The sequence below is a fragment of the Lissotriton vulgaris genome, chromosome 12 (genome assembly GCF_964263255.1).
Source record: "Lissotriton vulgaris chromosome 12, aLisVul1.2, whole genome shotgun sequence".
Lineage (NCBI taxonomy): Eukaryota > Metazoa > Chordata > Amphibia > Caudata > Salamandridae > Lissotriton > Lissotriton vulgaris.
In genome coordinates this window covers 497,739-512,300 of record NC_141700.1, presented here as the reverse complement: position 1 = coordinate 512,300, position 14,562 = coordinate 497,739, and positions in this window count along the sequence as shown.

Sequence of the window (14,562 nt, the reverse complement as noted above, 5' to 3'; positions counted from 1 at the left end):
CCCCACAGGCAGCAGCAGGTAGGCAAGCATCCCCCACGCACGAAGCTTCCACAGCAAAGAGGTGAATCCCAGTAGGGGTGGCTGAGACACCCCACAGGCAGCAGCAGGTAGGCAAGCGTCCCCCACGCACGAAGCTTCCACAGCAAAGGTGTGAATCCCAGTAGGGGTGGCAGAGACACCCCACAGGCAGCAGCAGGTAGGCAAGCGTCCCCCACGCACGAAGCTTCCACAGCAAAGGGGTGAATCCCAGTAGGGGTGGCTGAGACACCCCACAGGCAGCAGGTAGGCAAGCGCCCCCCACGCACGAAGCTTCCACAGCAAAGGTGTGAATCCCAGTAGGGGTGGCTGAGACACCCCACAGGCAGCAGCAGGTAGGCAAGCGTCCCCCACGCACGAAGCTTCCACAGCAAAGGGGTGAATCCCAGTAGGGGTGGCTGAGACACCCCACAGGCAGCAGGTAGGCAAGCGTCCCCCACGCACGAAGCTTCCATAGCAAAGGTGTGAATCCCAGTAGGGGTGGCTGAGACACCCCACAGGCAGCAGGTAGGCAAGCGCCCCCCACGCACGAAGCTTCCATAGCAAAGGTGTGAATCCCAGTAGGGGTGGCTGAGACACCCCACAGGCAGCAGGTAGGCAAGCGTCCCCCACGCACGAAGCTTCCACAGCAAAGGGGTGAATCCCAGTAGGGGTGGCTGAGACACCCCACAGGCAGCAGGTAGGCAAGCGCCCCCCACGCACGAAGCTTCCACAGCAAAGGTATGAATCAAAGTAGGGGTGGCTGAGACACCCCACAGGCAGCAGCAGGTAGGCAAGCGCCCCCCACGCACGAAGCTTCCACAGCAAAGGTGTGAATCCCAGTAGGGATGGCTTAGACACCCCACAGGCAGCAGGTAGGCAAGCGTCCCCCACGCACGAAGCTTCCACAGCAAAGGGGTGAATCCCAGTAGGGGTGGCAGAGACACCCCACAGGCAGCAGCAGGTAGGCAAGCGCCCCCCACGCACGAAGCTTCCACAGCAAAGGGGTGAATCCCAGTAGGGGTGGCTGAGACACCCCACAGGCAGCAGCAGGTAGGCAAGCGCCCCCCACGCACGAAGCTTCCACAGCAAAGGGGTGAATCCCAGTAGGGGTGGCTGAGACACCCCACAGGCAGCAGCAGGTAGGCAAGCGCCCCCCACGCACGAAGCTTCCACAGCAAAGGTGTGAATCGCAATAGGGGTGGCTGAGACACCCCACAGGCAGCAGGTAGGCAAGCGCCCCCCACGCACGAAGCTTCCACAGCAAAGGTGTGAATCCCAGTAGGGGGGGCTGAGACACCCCACAGGCAGCAGGTAGGCAAGCGCCCCCACGCACGAAGCTTCCACAGCAAAGGTGTGAATCCCAGTAGGGATGGCTGAGACACCCCACAGGCAGCAGGTAGGCAAGCGTCCCCCACGCTCGAAGCTTCCACAGCAAAGGTGTGAATCCCAGTAGGGGGGCTGAGACACCCCACAGGCAGCAGCAGGTAGGCAAGCGTCCCCCACGCACGAAACTTCCACAGCAAAGGGGTGAATCCCAGTAGGGGTGGCTGAGACACCCCACAGGCAGCAGCAGGTAGGCAAGCGTCCCCACGCACGAAGCTTCCACAGCAAAGGTGTGAATCCCAGTAGGGATGGCTGAGACACCCCACAGGCAGCAGGTAGGCCAGCGTCCCCCACGCACGAAGCTCTCACAGCAAAGGTGTGAATCGCAGTAGGGATGGCTGAGACACCCCACAGGCAGCAGCAGGTAGGCAAGCTTCCCCCACGCACAAAGCTTCCACAGCAAAGGTGTGAATCCCAGTAGGGATGGCTGAGACACCCCACAGGCAGCAGGTAGGCAAGCGTCCCCACGCACAAAGCTTCCACAGCAAAGGTGTGAATCGCCGTAGGGGTGGCTGAGACACCCCACAGGCAGCAGCAGGTGGCAAGCGACCCCCACGCACAAGGCTTCCACAGCAAAGGTGTGAATCCCAGTAGGGGTGGCTGAGACACCCCACAGGCAGCAGGTAGGCAAGCGTCCCCCACGCACGAAGCTTCCACAGCAAAGGTGTGAATCGCCGTAGGGGTGGCTGAGACACCCCACAGGCAGCAGCAGGTGGCAAGCGACCCCCACGCACAAGGCTTCCACAGCAAAGGTGTGAATCCCAGTAGGGGGGGCTGAGACACCCCACAGGCAGCAGCAGGTAGGCAAGCGTCCCCCACGCACGAAACTTCCACAGCAAAGGGGTGAATCCCAGTAGGGGTGGCTGAGACACCCCACAGGCAGCAGCAGGTAGGCAAGCATCCCCACGCACGAAGCTTCCACAGCAAAGGTGTGAATCGCCGTAGGGGTGGCTGAGACACCCCACAGGCAGCAGCAGGTAGGCAAGCGTCCCCACGCACGAAGCTTCCACAGCAAAGGTGTGAATCCCAGGAGGGTTGGCTGAGACACCCCACAGGCAGCAGGTAGGCAAGCGCCCCACACGCACGAAGCTTCCACAGCAAAGGTGTGAATCCCAGTAGGGGTGGCTGAGATATCCCACAGGCAGCAGCAGGAAGGCAAGCGTCCCCCATGCACGAAGCTTCCTCAGCAAAGGTGTGAATCCCAGTAGGGGTGGCTGAGACACCCCACAGGCGGCAGGTAGGCAAGCGTCCCCCACACACGAAGCTTCCACAGCAAAGGTGTGAATCCAAGTAGGGGTGGCTGAGATATCCCACAGGCAGCAGCAGGAAGGCAAGCGTCCCCCATGCACGAAGCTTCCTCAGCAAAGGTGTGAATCCCAGTAGGGGTGGCTGAGACACCCCACAGGCGGCAGGTAGGCAAGCGTCCCCCACACACGAAGCTTCCACAGCAAAGGTGTGAATCCCAGTAGGGGTGGCTGAGACACCCCACAGGCAGCAGCAGGAAGGCAAGCGTCCCCCACGCACGAAGCTTCCACAGCAAAGGTGTGAATCCCAGTAGGGGTGGCTGAGACACCCCACAGGCAGCAGCAGGTAGGCAAGCGTTCCCCACACACGAAGCTTCCACAGAAAAGGTGTGAATCCCAGTAGGGTTGGCTGAGACACCCCACAGGCAGCAGCAGGTAGGCAAGGGTCCCCCACGCACGAAGCTTCCACAGCAAAGGTGTGAATCCCAGTAGGGGTGGCTGAGACACCCCACAGGCAGCAGGTAGGCAAGCATTCCCCACGCACGAAGCTTCCACAGTAAAGGTGTGAATCCTAGTAGGGGGGGGTTGAGACACCCCACAGGCAGCAGGTAGGCAAGCGTCCCCCACGCAGGAAGCTTCCACATCAAAGGTGTGAATCCCAGTAAGGGGGGCTGAGACACCCCACAGGCAGCAGGTAGGCAAGCGTCCCCCACGCACGAAGCTTCCACAGCAAAGGTGTGAATCCCAGTAGGGTTGGCTGAGACATCCCCACAGGCAGCAGGTAGGCAAGCGTCCCCCACGCACGAAGTTTCCACAGCAAAGGTGTGAATCCCAGTAGGGGTGGCTGAGGCACCCCACAGGCAGCAGCAGGTAGGCAAGCATCCCCCACGCACGAAGCTTCCACAGCAAAGAGGTGAATCCCAGTAGGGGTGGCTGAGACACCCCACAGGCAGCAGCAGGTAGGCAAGCGTCCCCCACGCACGAAGCTTCCACAGCAAAGGTGTGAATCCCAGTAGGGGTGGCAGAGACACCCCACAGGCAGCAGCAGGTAGGCAAGCGTCCCCCACGCACGAAGCTTCCACAGCAAAGGGGTGAATCCCAGTAGGGGTGGCTGAGACACCCCACAGGCAGCAGGTAGGCAAGCGCCCCCCACGCACGAAGCTTCCACAGCAAAGGTGTGAATCCCAGTAGGGGTGGCTGAGACACCCCACAGGCAGCAGCAGGTAGGCAAGCGTCCCCCACGCACGAAGCTTCCACAGCAAAGGGGTGAATCCCAGTAGGGGTGGCTGAGACACCCCACAGGCAGCAGCAGGTAGGCAAGCGTCCCCCACGCACGAAGCTTCCATAGCAAAGGTGTGAATCCCAGTAGGGGTGGCTGAGACACCCCACAGGCAGCAGGTAGGCAAGCGCCCCCCACGCACGAAGCTTCCATAGCAAAGGTGTGAATCCCAGTAGGGGTGGCTGAGACACCCCACAGGCAGCAGGTAGGCAAGCGTCCCCCACGCACGAAGCTTCCACAGCAAAGGGGTGAATCCCAGTAGGGGTGGCTGAGACACCCCACAGGCAGCAGGTAGGCAAGCGCCCCCCACGCACGAAGCTTCCACAGCAAAGGGGTGAATCCCAGTAGGGGTGGCTGAGACACCCCACAGGCAGCAGGTAGGCAAGCGTCCCCCACGCACGAAGCTTCCACAGCAAAGGGGTGAATCCCAGTAGGGGTGGCTGAGACACCCCACAGGCAGCAGCAGGTAGGCAAGCGCCCCCCACGCACGAAGCTTCCACAGCAAAGGTGTGAATCCCAGTAGGGGTGGCTTAGACACCCCACAGGCAGCAGGTAGGCAAGCGTCCCCCACGCACGAAGCTTCCACAGCAAAGGGGTGAATCCCAGTAGGGGTGGCTGAGACACCCCACAGGCAGCAGCAGGTAGGCAAGCGCCCCCCACGCACGAAGCTTCCACAGCAAAGGTCGGAATCCCAGTAGGGGTGGCTGAGACACCCCACAGGCAGCAGGTAGGCAAGCGACCCCCACGCACGAAGCTTCCACAGCAAAGGTGTGAATCCCAGTAGGGGTGGCTGAGAAACCCCACAGGCAGCAGCAGGTAGGCAAGCGCCCCCCACGCACGAAGCTTCCATAGCAAAGGTGTGAATCCCAGTAGGGGTGGCTGAGACACCCCACAGGCAGCAGGTAGGCAAGCGCCCCCCACACACGAAGCTTCCACAGCAAAGGTGTGAATCCCAGTAGGGGTGGCTGAGACACCCCACAGGCAGCAGGTAGGCAAGCGCCCCCCACGCACGAAGCTTCCACAGCAAAGGTGTGAATCCCAGTAGGGATGGCTGAGACACCCCACAGGCAGCAGGTAGGCAAGCGTCCCCCACGCACGAAGCTTCCACAGCAAAGGTGTGAATCCCAGTAGGGGTGGCTGAGACACCCCACAGGCAGCAGGTAGGCAAGCGCCCCCCACGCACGAAGCTTCCACAGCAAAGGTGTGAATCCCAGTAGGGGTGGCTGAGACACCCCACAGGCAGCAGGTAGGCAAGCGTCCCCCACGCACGAAGCTTCCACAGCAAAGGGGTGAATCCCAGTAGGGGTGGCTGAGACACCCCACAGGCAGCAGCAGGTAGGCAAGCGTCCCCCACGCACGAAGCTTCCACAGCAAAGGTGTGAATCCCAGTAGGGGGGGCTGAGACACCCCACAGGCAGCAGCAGGTAGGCAAGCGACCCCCACGCACGATGCTTCCACAGCAAAGGTGTGAATCCCAGTAGGGGTGGCTGAGACACCCCACAGGCAGCAGCAGGTAGGCAAGCGTCCCCAACGCACGAAGCTTCCACAGCAAAGGTGTGAATCCCAGTAGGGGTGGCAGAGACCCCACAGGCAGCAGGTAGGCAAGCGTCCCCCACGCACGAAGCTTCCACAGCATAGGTGTGAATCCCAGTAGGGGTGGCTGAGACACCCCACAGGCAGCAGGTAGGCAAGCGTCCCCCACGCACGAAGCTTCCACAGCAAAGGGGTGAATCCCAGTAGGGGTGGCTGAGACACCCCACAGGCAGCAGCAGGTAGGCAAGCGTCCCCCACGCACGAAGCTTCCACAGCATAGGTGTGAATCCCAGTAGGGGTGGCTGAGACACCCCACAGGCAGCAGGTAGGCAAGCGCCCCCCACGCACGAAGCTTCCACAGCAAAGGTGTGAATCCCAGTAGGGGTGGCTTAGACACCCCACAGGCAGCAGGTAGGCAAGCGTCCCCCACGCACGAAGCTTCCACAGCAAAGGTGTGAATCCCAGTAGGGGGGGCTGAGACACCCCACAGGCAGCAGGTAGGCAAGCGCCCCCACGCACGAAGCTTCCACAGCAAAGGTGCGAATCCCAGTAGGGGTGGCTGAGACACCCCACAGGCAGCAGCAGGTAGGCAAGCGCCCCCCACGCACGAAGCTTCCACAGCAAAGGTGTGAATCCCAGTAGGGATGGCTGAGACACCCCACAGGCAGCAGGCAGGCAAGCGTCCCCCACGCACGAAGCTTCCACAGCAAAGGTGCGAATCCCAGTAGGGGTGGCTGAGACACCCCACAGGCAGCAGCAGGTAGGCAAGCGTCCCCCACGCACGAAGCTTCCACAGCAAAGGTGTGAATCGCAGTAGGGATGGCTTAGACACCCCACAGGCAGCAGGTAGGCAAGCGTCCCCCACGCACGAAGCTTCCACAGCAAAGGTGTGAATCCCAGTAGGGGTGGCTGAGACACCCCACAGGCAGCAGCAGGTAGGCAAGCGTCCCCCACGCACGAAGCTTCCACAGCAAAGAGGTGAATCCCAGTAGGGGTGGCTGAGACACCCCACAGGCAGCAGGTAGGCAAGCGTCCCCCACGCACGAAGCTTCCACAGCAAAGGTGTGAATCCCAGTAGGGGTGGCTGAGACACCCCACAGGCAGCAGGCAGGCCAGCGTCCCCCACGCACGAAGCTCTCACAGCAAAGGTGTGAATCGCAGTAGGGATGGCTGAGACACCCCACAGGCAGCAGCAGGTAGGCAAGCTTCCCCCACGCACGAAGCTTCCACAGCAAAGGTGTGAATCCCAGTAGGGATGGCTGAGACACCCCACAGGCAGCAGGTAGGCAAGCCTCCCCCACGCACGAAGCTTCCACAGCAAAGGTGTGAATCCCAGTAGGGGTGGCTGAGACACCCCACAGGCAGCAGCAGGTAGGCAAGCGTCCCCCACGCACGAAGCTTCCACAGCAAAGGGGTGAATCCCAGTAGGGGGGGCTGAGACACCCCACAGGCAGCAGGTAGGCAAGCGTCCCCCACGCACGATGCTTCCACAGCAAAGGTGTGAATCCCAGTAGGGGTGGCTGAGACACCCCACAGGCAGCAGGTAGGCAAGCGTCCCCCACGCACGATGCTTCCACAGCAAAGGTGTGAATCCCAGTAGGGGTGGCTGAGACACCCCACAGGCAGCAGCAGGTAGGCAAGCGTCCCCCACGCACGAAGCTTCCACAGCAAAGGTGTGAATCCCAGTAGGGGTGGCTGAGACACCCCACAGGCAGCAGCAGGTAGGCAAGCGTCCCTCACGCACGTAGCTTCCACAGCAAAGGTGTGAATCCCAGTAGGGGGGCTGAGACACCCCACAGGCAGCAGGTAGGCAAGCGTCCCCCACGCACGAAGCTTCCACAGCAAAGGTGTGAATCCCAGTAGGGGTGGCTGAGACACCCCACAGGCAGCAGGCAGGCCAGCGTCCCCCACGCACGAAGCTCTCACAGCAAAGGTGTGAATCGCAGTAGGGGTGGCTGAGACACCCCACAGGCAGCAGGTAGGCAAGCGTCCCCCACGCACGAAGCTTCCACAGCAAAGGTGTGAATCCCAGTAGGGGGGGCTGAGACACCCCACAGGCAGCAGGTAGGCAAGCGACCCCCACGCACGAAGCTTCCACAGCAAAGGTGTGAATCCCAGTAGGGGGGGCTGAGACACCCCACAGGCAGAAGCAGGTAGGCAAGTGTCCCCCACGCACGAAGCTTCCACAGCAAAGGGGTGAATCCCAGTAGGGGTGGCTGAGACACCCCACAGGCAGCAGCAGGTAAGCAAGCGCCCCCCACGCACGAAGCTTCTACAGCAAAGGTGTGAATCCCAGTAGGGGTGGCTGAGACACCCCACAGGCAGCAGGTAGGCAAGCCTCCCCCACGCACGAAGCTTCCACAGCAAAGGTGTGAATCCCAGTAGGGGTGGCTGAGACACCCCACAGGCAGCAGCAGGTAGGCAAGCGTCCCCCACGCACGAAGCTTCCACAGCAAAGGTGTGAATCCCAGTAGGGGTGGCTGAGACACCCCACAGGCAGCAGGTAGGCAAGCGTCCCCCACGCACGATGCTTCCACAGCAAAGGTGTGAATCCCAGTAGGGGTGGCTGAGACACCCCACAGGCAGCAGCAGGTAGGCAAGCGTCCCCCACGCACGAAGCTTCCACAGCAAAGGTGTGAATCCCAGTAGGGGTGGCTGAGACACCCCACAGGCAGCAGCAGGTAGGCAAGCGTCCCTCACGCACGTAGCTTCCACAGCAAAGGTGTGAATCCCAGTAGGGGTGGCTGAGACACCCCACAGGCAGCAGGTAGGCAAGCGTCCCCCACGCACGAAGCTTCCACAGCAAAGGTGTGAATCCCAGTAGGGGTGGCTGAGACACCCCACAGGCAGCAGGCAGGCCAGCGTCCCCCACGCACGAAGCTCTCACAGCAAAGGTGTGAATCGCAGTAGGGGTGGCTGAGACACCCCACAGGCAGCAGGTAGGCAAGCGTCCCCCACGCACGAAGCTTCCACAGCAAAGGTGTGAATCCCAGTAGGGGGGGCTGAGACACCCCACAGGCAGCAGCAGGTAAGCAAGCGCCCCCCACGCACGAAGCTTCTACAGCAAAGGTGTGAATCCCAGTAGGGGTGGCTGAGACACCCCACAGGCTGCAGCAGGTAGGCAAGGGTCCCCCACGCACGAAGCTTCCACAGCAAAGGTGTGAATCCCAGTAGGGGTGGCTGAGACACCCCACAGGCAGCAGGCAGGCCAGCGTCCCCCACGCACGAAGCTCTCACAGCAAAGGTGTGAATCGCAGTAGGGGTGGCTGAGACACCCCACAGGCAGCAGGTAGGCAAGCGACCCCCACGCACGAAGCTTCCACAGCAAAGGTGTGAATCCCAGTAGGGGGGGCTGAGACACCCCACAGGCAGCAGCAGGTAGGCAAGTGTCCCCCACGCACGAAGCTTCCACAGCAAAGGGGTGAATCCCAGTAGGGGTGGCTGAGACACCCCACAGGCAGCAGCAGGTAAGCAAGCGCCCCCCACGCACGAAGCTTCTACAGCAAAGGTGTGAATCCCAGTAGGGGTGGCTGAGACACCCCACAGGCAGCAGGTAGGCAAGCGTCCCCCACGCACGAAGCTTCCACAGCAAAGGTGTGAATCCCAGTAGGGGTGGTTGAGACACCCCACAGGCAGCAGCAGGTGGCAAGCGACCCCCACGCACGATGCTTCCACAGCAAAGGTGTGAATCCCAGTAGGGGTGGCTGAGACACCCCACAGGCAGCAGGCAGGCAAGCGTCCCCCACGCACGAAGCTTCCACAGCAAAGGTGTGAATCCCAGTAGGGGTGGCTGAGGCACCCGGCAGCAGCAGGTGGCAAGCGACCCCCACGCACGACGCTTCCACAGCAAAGGTGTGAATCCCAGTAGGGGTGGCTGAGGCACCCCACAGGCAGCAGCAGGTGGCAAGCGACCCCCACGCACGACGCTTCCACAGCAAAGGTGTGAATCCCAGTAGGGGTGGCTGAGACACCCCACAGGCAGCAGGTAGGCAAGCGTCCCCCACGCACGAAGCTTCCACAGCAAAGGTGTGAATCCCAGTAGGGGTGGCAGAGACACCCCACAGGCAGCAGGTAGGCAAGCGTCCCCCACGCACGAAGCTTCCACAGCAAAGGTGTGAATCCCAGTAGGGGTGGCTGAGAAACCCCACAGGCAGCAGCAGGTAGGCAAGCGCCCCCCACGCACGAAGCTTCCACAGCAGAGCGAGCAAAGGATGCAAAACGCTGCCCCCAGCAAGTACCATTGGCACATGTTGCGGTGGGGGCGTCTCTTCCTTCAGTACCCCCGCCGGCTGCGGCAATGCAAGCTTCCCTCACACCCACAGGCGAGTGCGGAATATCCAGGAGGTCAGCCCAAGCCAGCCTCTCTCTTCCGGCGCCCTACACCCCAGCCACTCGTCTCCACCTGATGTCACTTGAGCAGTTTCTTGTGTAGCCCTGCGCGTGCCCACCCCCCCCGGCACAAATAAAGCCCTGCGCTATCCGGGAGTGACGGGGGTCAGCGCCACAGAGCGAACTGTCCCCGTGGTTCCTGTGGGGTCTCAAGTCTGCACCGCTCCCTCGGAGCCTGGCTGGGTTCATGCAGCAGCGACCTGGAGATGGAAACCCCAGGCCTGGAAAGTGTGTCCCCTGCTGACACGGAGTCCCCTGGTGCCCTGGCTGCCCCCCGCCCCGTGGCTCCTTGGAGCAGGACGCCACTGTTTCAATGCTGGCCTTTTCAGTTTCAAATCCGAGTGACGCATACACGAACTACAACTCCCAGAAGACACTTGGTGATGAAGCCAAAACGCGGACTGCTAGCCTGCTTTTCTTGACGGCAAATACCTGCAACTAGAGCCACATGTGGGTGGGGGGGGCTGAGTGGAGCTGCGAGGGTCTTAGGAGGGGGGAGACAACAGCGAGGCCTCATTCCCAGGCCTGTGAAGTGCCCTGTGAGCCCACGGGCGTGGCGGCCTGGCTTCACCCTCACTGCAGGAGCAGCGGATGGAGCAGCGGATGGAGAGCGCCTCGAAGTCCCCCGCCCCCCGCTTGCTTGCTTGCTTGCTTGCTTGCTTGCTGGCAGCGGAGAGAGAGCGCCTCGAAGCCCTCCTCCCTCTTTGCCCCCTGACCCCCGCGCACCTGTCTCTGCTTGGCAATCCTGGAAAGAGAGGGCCAATCCCAGGCGGGCCTGCGAGGAAAGCCTCAAGCAGCCGCAGGTGTGTGATTGAGCGGCTCCCAGGTGTATAAAGGGCCGGCCGTTTGGCCCGAGGTCCCTGCTGCACCTGCGAGCCGAGCCAGAGTTGGAACCTGCCTGCATCGCTCTTTCTCTCTGCATCGCTCTTTCTCTCTGCATCGCTCTCTGCATCCATCCATTCCTCCATCTGCCTCCATCCATTCCTCCATCTGCCTGCCATGGCCGGAGCCGGAGCGCCCACCCCCGCCGACCCCCGGGCCGTGCGGCGCTACATGCGGCGCGCCCTGGAGGAGGCCTGCCGGCGGGTGCTGCGGCGCCTGCTGGAGGACGCACCGCTGAGCCCCTGGGACCAGGAGGACGTGCGTCGCACCGCCGGCCAGCTATACCTGGAGGTCCGCGCCCTGGGCGGCCCCCTCCGGCCCCAGACCCTCCTCCCGCTGCTCGTGGAGACCTCCGGCTGCGATCTGCTGCCCCCCGCCGCCCAGCTGGCCGCGGCGCGCCGCCTGCTGGAGGCGGTGGACCCGCGGCACTTCCAGCGGGTGCTGGGGGACCTGCACCAGGCCGTGACCCGGGAGCGGCGTCTGGCCGCGCTGCTGGCCCCGGAGGACTTCACCCACGAGGTGTACGAGGAGCTGGAGAAGCTGCGCCGCGACCGGTACCTGCCCCAGCTCCACCTGCGCCTCCGATTCCAGGCGCAGCTGGCGGACGCCTCCGGCACCGTCACCCAGCACCGCGTCCACCTGGCGCTGGGTGAGACCTCGAGCCGGGTGGGCCTCTACCTCATCGCCAGCGTGGACCCCCAGGACGCAGAGGCCCTGCGGGAAGGGCGGGCCCCGCTGGAGGCCATCGTGGGGGCCACTGGGGCCACCGCCCCCGGAGGGGTCACCACCGGGCCGGAGGAGCGCATCTGCCTGCTGCTGGTCGTCTCCAACACGGACCTCGCCCAGCCTGTGCGCAGTCCGCTGACGCGCCTGGCGAACTGGGCCGACCGCGTGCTGCTCTACGAGGAGGCCTGGGGGCTGCCCCCCCCGGGAGGTGGAGGCCTTCATTGTGCCCATCCGGGGCGGATGGTGACGTTCTCTTGTACATATGTAAATAAAGTGTGTTTTTCCCCAAGCCTCGAGTCTGCGCCTCGTTCATTCCTATTTCACTTGGAAAGTGTTGTTGTTTAGGGAGGGGGGGGGAGGGGGGGGCGTCTTGAGGGCCCTGCTGAAATGCACTCCCCGCAGCCAGGCCTCCCTAACCCTTCCAACAGTCGATGCCTCAAACGCTTCCTCCCGTGGGGTCTCGGGGATCCGCCAAGGGCAGCGGGGCCCCCTTCACCTCTGCTCCTGTGTATTGGCCATCTTCAAAGTGCCTCTTGCCTGCGCAGCGCAGCGCAGACTTCTGGCGTCCTATGACTCAGGAAGGTTTCTCTTTTTCTTCCACGGCTGCTTTAGGATGTTGAGCTCCGCCTCATATCTATCGGGCACTTCTGCCCATTGGGGTCGGATGGCTCAGTGAGTTAAACACTCGCTACTAAATCTAAACTTTCTGGTAAAATATCAACAACCTCTATCCCTTTGCTGAAGTGTGGGCTTGCCAACTACATGGGCACCTCATATGAAGTTACACCTGTGAGGCTACTTTGATTTCAATTGGTGGTACATTCATGCGTGTTTTCAAAAGCGATCGATCGCTTTCGCTTTCCTCCTCCCCAAGAATTCTCTTCGAACTGAAGCTCTTGTTCTTACAGACCTGCTCTCTGCCCTCCTGTCTCTCTACTTTCGATCTTTCATGGGCACCGGAGGGCACTGCCCACTCATACCTGGCGGGCTCTAAACAGTGCTCATAAGTGCAGGTACTCGCCATATTGAGACGTGGGCTAGGGGGCGGGGCCAAGGGATCCGGCCAGGGGCGCACATGTCATGTGCTTGAGACTGAATTGGGGTGTTGGGTGCAGATGTGTATAATGATACGAACGCATTTCTGGTATCGTTTGATTATTCCGTTTCCCTTATAGTACACAAGGGCCCATTGATCGAAAAGAATCTCCGGCAGGGCTCGGTAAGACGCATGACTGGCAAAGCGGAACTACAAGTCCCAGAATTCAGAGTGGATTAGGAAAGGCCTTGATGAAAGCGGCGCTGATGAGACGGGCCACGTGGCAGCCCTGGGAATAGGTGAAGCAATGAAGGGATGCTGAGAAGAGACCACACCTGGAACAGAGAGGGCAACACTTCGGACCCTGCCTCAATTCCGCGTGGTTCCCTCCTTGCCTTGGTTTCTCCTCGCCTGCCATCTTGTGTTTTCATTGAATGCGCCCCCTGCGCACCTGTGCTGCCGCCGGTCTGCCCCTGGACCCCACTCAACGTGCCCTCGCTCCTGTTCCGGGTCGCCTGACACTCCTCCCGCTCTGGCTTCTGCCCACCGAGCCCAGCTTGTGGTATTTTGGCTGCACTCATGTCCCAGCTCCCCTGCCCTGATTTGCAGCTCCCCTGCCCTGGCCCCCCTAATATGAGCGGCGACTCCTGCTCACCTGCCCTGATCTGCAGCTAACCTGCCCTGGTCCCCCCCCCAATCTGAGCGGCGACTCCTGCTCCCCTGCCCTGATCTGCAGCTCCCCTGCCCTGGTCCCCCCCCCCCTAATCTGAGCGGCGACTCCTGCTCCCCTGCCCTGATCTGCAGCTAACCTGCCCTGGTCCCCCCCCCAATCTGAGCGGCGACTCCTGCTCCCCTGCCCTGATCTGCAGCTCCCCTGCCCTGGTCCCCCCCCCCTAATCTGAGCGGCGACTCCTGCCCTGCAGCTCCCCTGCCCTGATCTGCAGCCCCCCTGCCCTGGTCCCCCCCCCCCTAATCTGAGCGGCGACTCCTGCTCCCCTGCCCTGATCTGCAGCTCCCCTGCCCTGGCCCCCCCCCAATCTGAGCGGCAACTCCTGCCCTGCAGCTCCCCTGCCCTGATCTGCAGCCCCCCTGCCCTGGTCCCCCCTAATCTGAGCGGCGACTCCTGTTCAACTGCCCTGATCTGCAGCTCCCCTGCCCTGGTCCCCCCTAATCTGAGCGGCGACTCCTGCTCAACTGCCCTGATCTGCAGCTCACCTGCCCTGATTCCCCCCCCCTCCCCCCTAATCTGAGCGGCGACACCTGCCCTGATCTGCAGCTCCCCTGCCCTGGTACCCCCCCCCCCCAATCTGAGCGGCGACACCTGCCCTGATCTGCAGCTCCCCTGCCCTGCCCCCCCCCTAATCTGAGCGGTGACACCTGCCCTGATCTGCAGCTCCCCTGCCCTGGTCCCCCCCCCCCTAATCTGAGCGGCGACACCTGCCCTGATCTGCAGCTCCCCAGCCCTGGTCCCCCCTAATCTGAGCGGCGACTCCTGTTCAACTGCCCTGATCTGCAGCTCCCCTGCCCTGGTCCCCCCTAATCTGAGCGGCGACTCCTGCTCAACTGCCCTGATCTGCAGCTCACCTGCCCTGATTCCCCCCCTCCCCCCTAATCTGAGCGGCGACACCTGCCCTGATCTGCAGCTCCCCTGCCCTGGTCCCCCCCCCCCCCCCCTAATCTGAGCGACGACACCTGCCCTGATCTGCAGCTCCCCTGCCCTGGTCCCCCCCCCCCCGCCCCCCTAATCTGAGCGGCGACACCTGCCCTGATCTGCAGCTCCCCAGCCCTGGTCCCTCCCCCCACTAATCTGAGCGGCGACACCTGCCCTGATCTGCAGCTCCCCTGCCCTGGTTCCCCCCCCCCCCCCTAATCTGAGCGGCGACACCTGCCCTGATCTGCAGCTCCCCTGCCCTGCAGCTCCCCTGCCCTGGTCCCCCCCCCTAATCTGAGCGGCGACACCTGCTCAACTGCCCTGGTCTGCAGCTCACCTGCCCTGCCCCCCCCCCTAATCTGAGCGGCGACACCTGCCCTGATCTGCAGCTCCCCTGCCCTGGCCCCCCCCTAATCTGAGC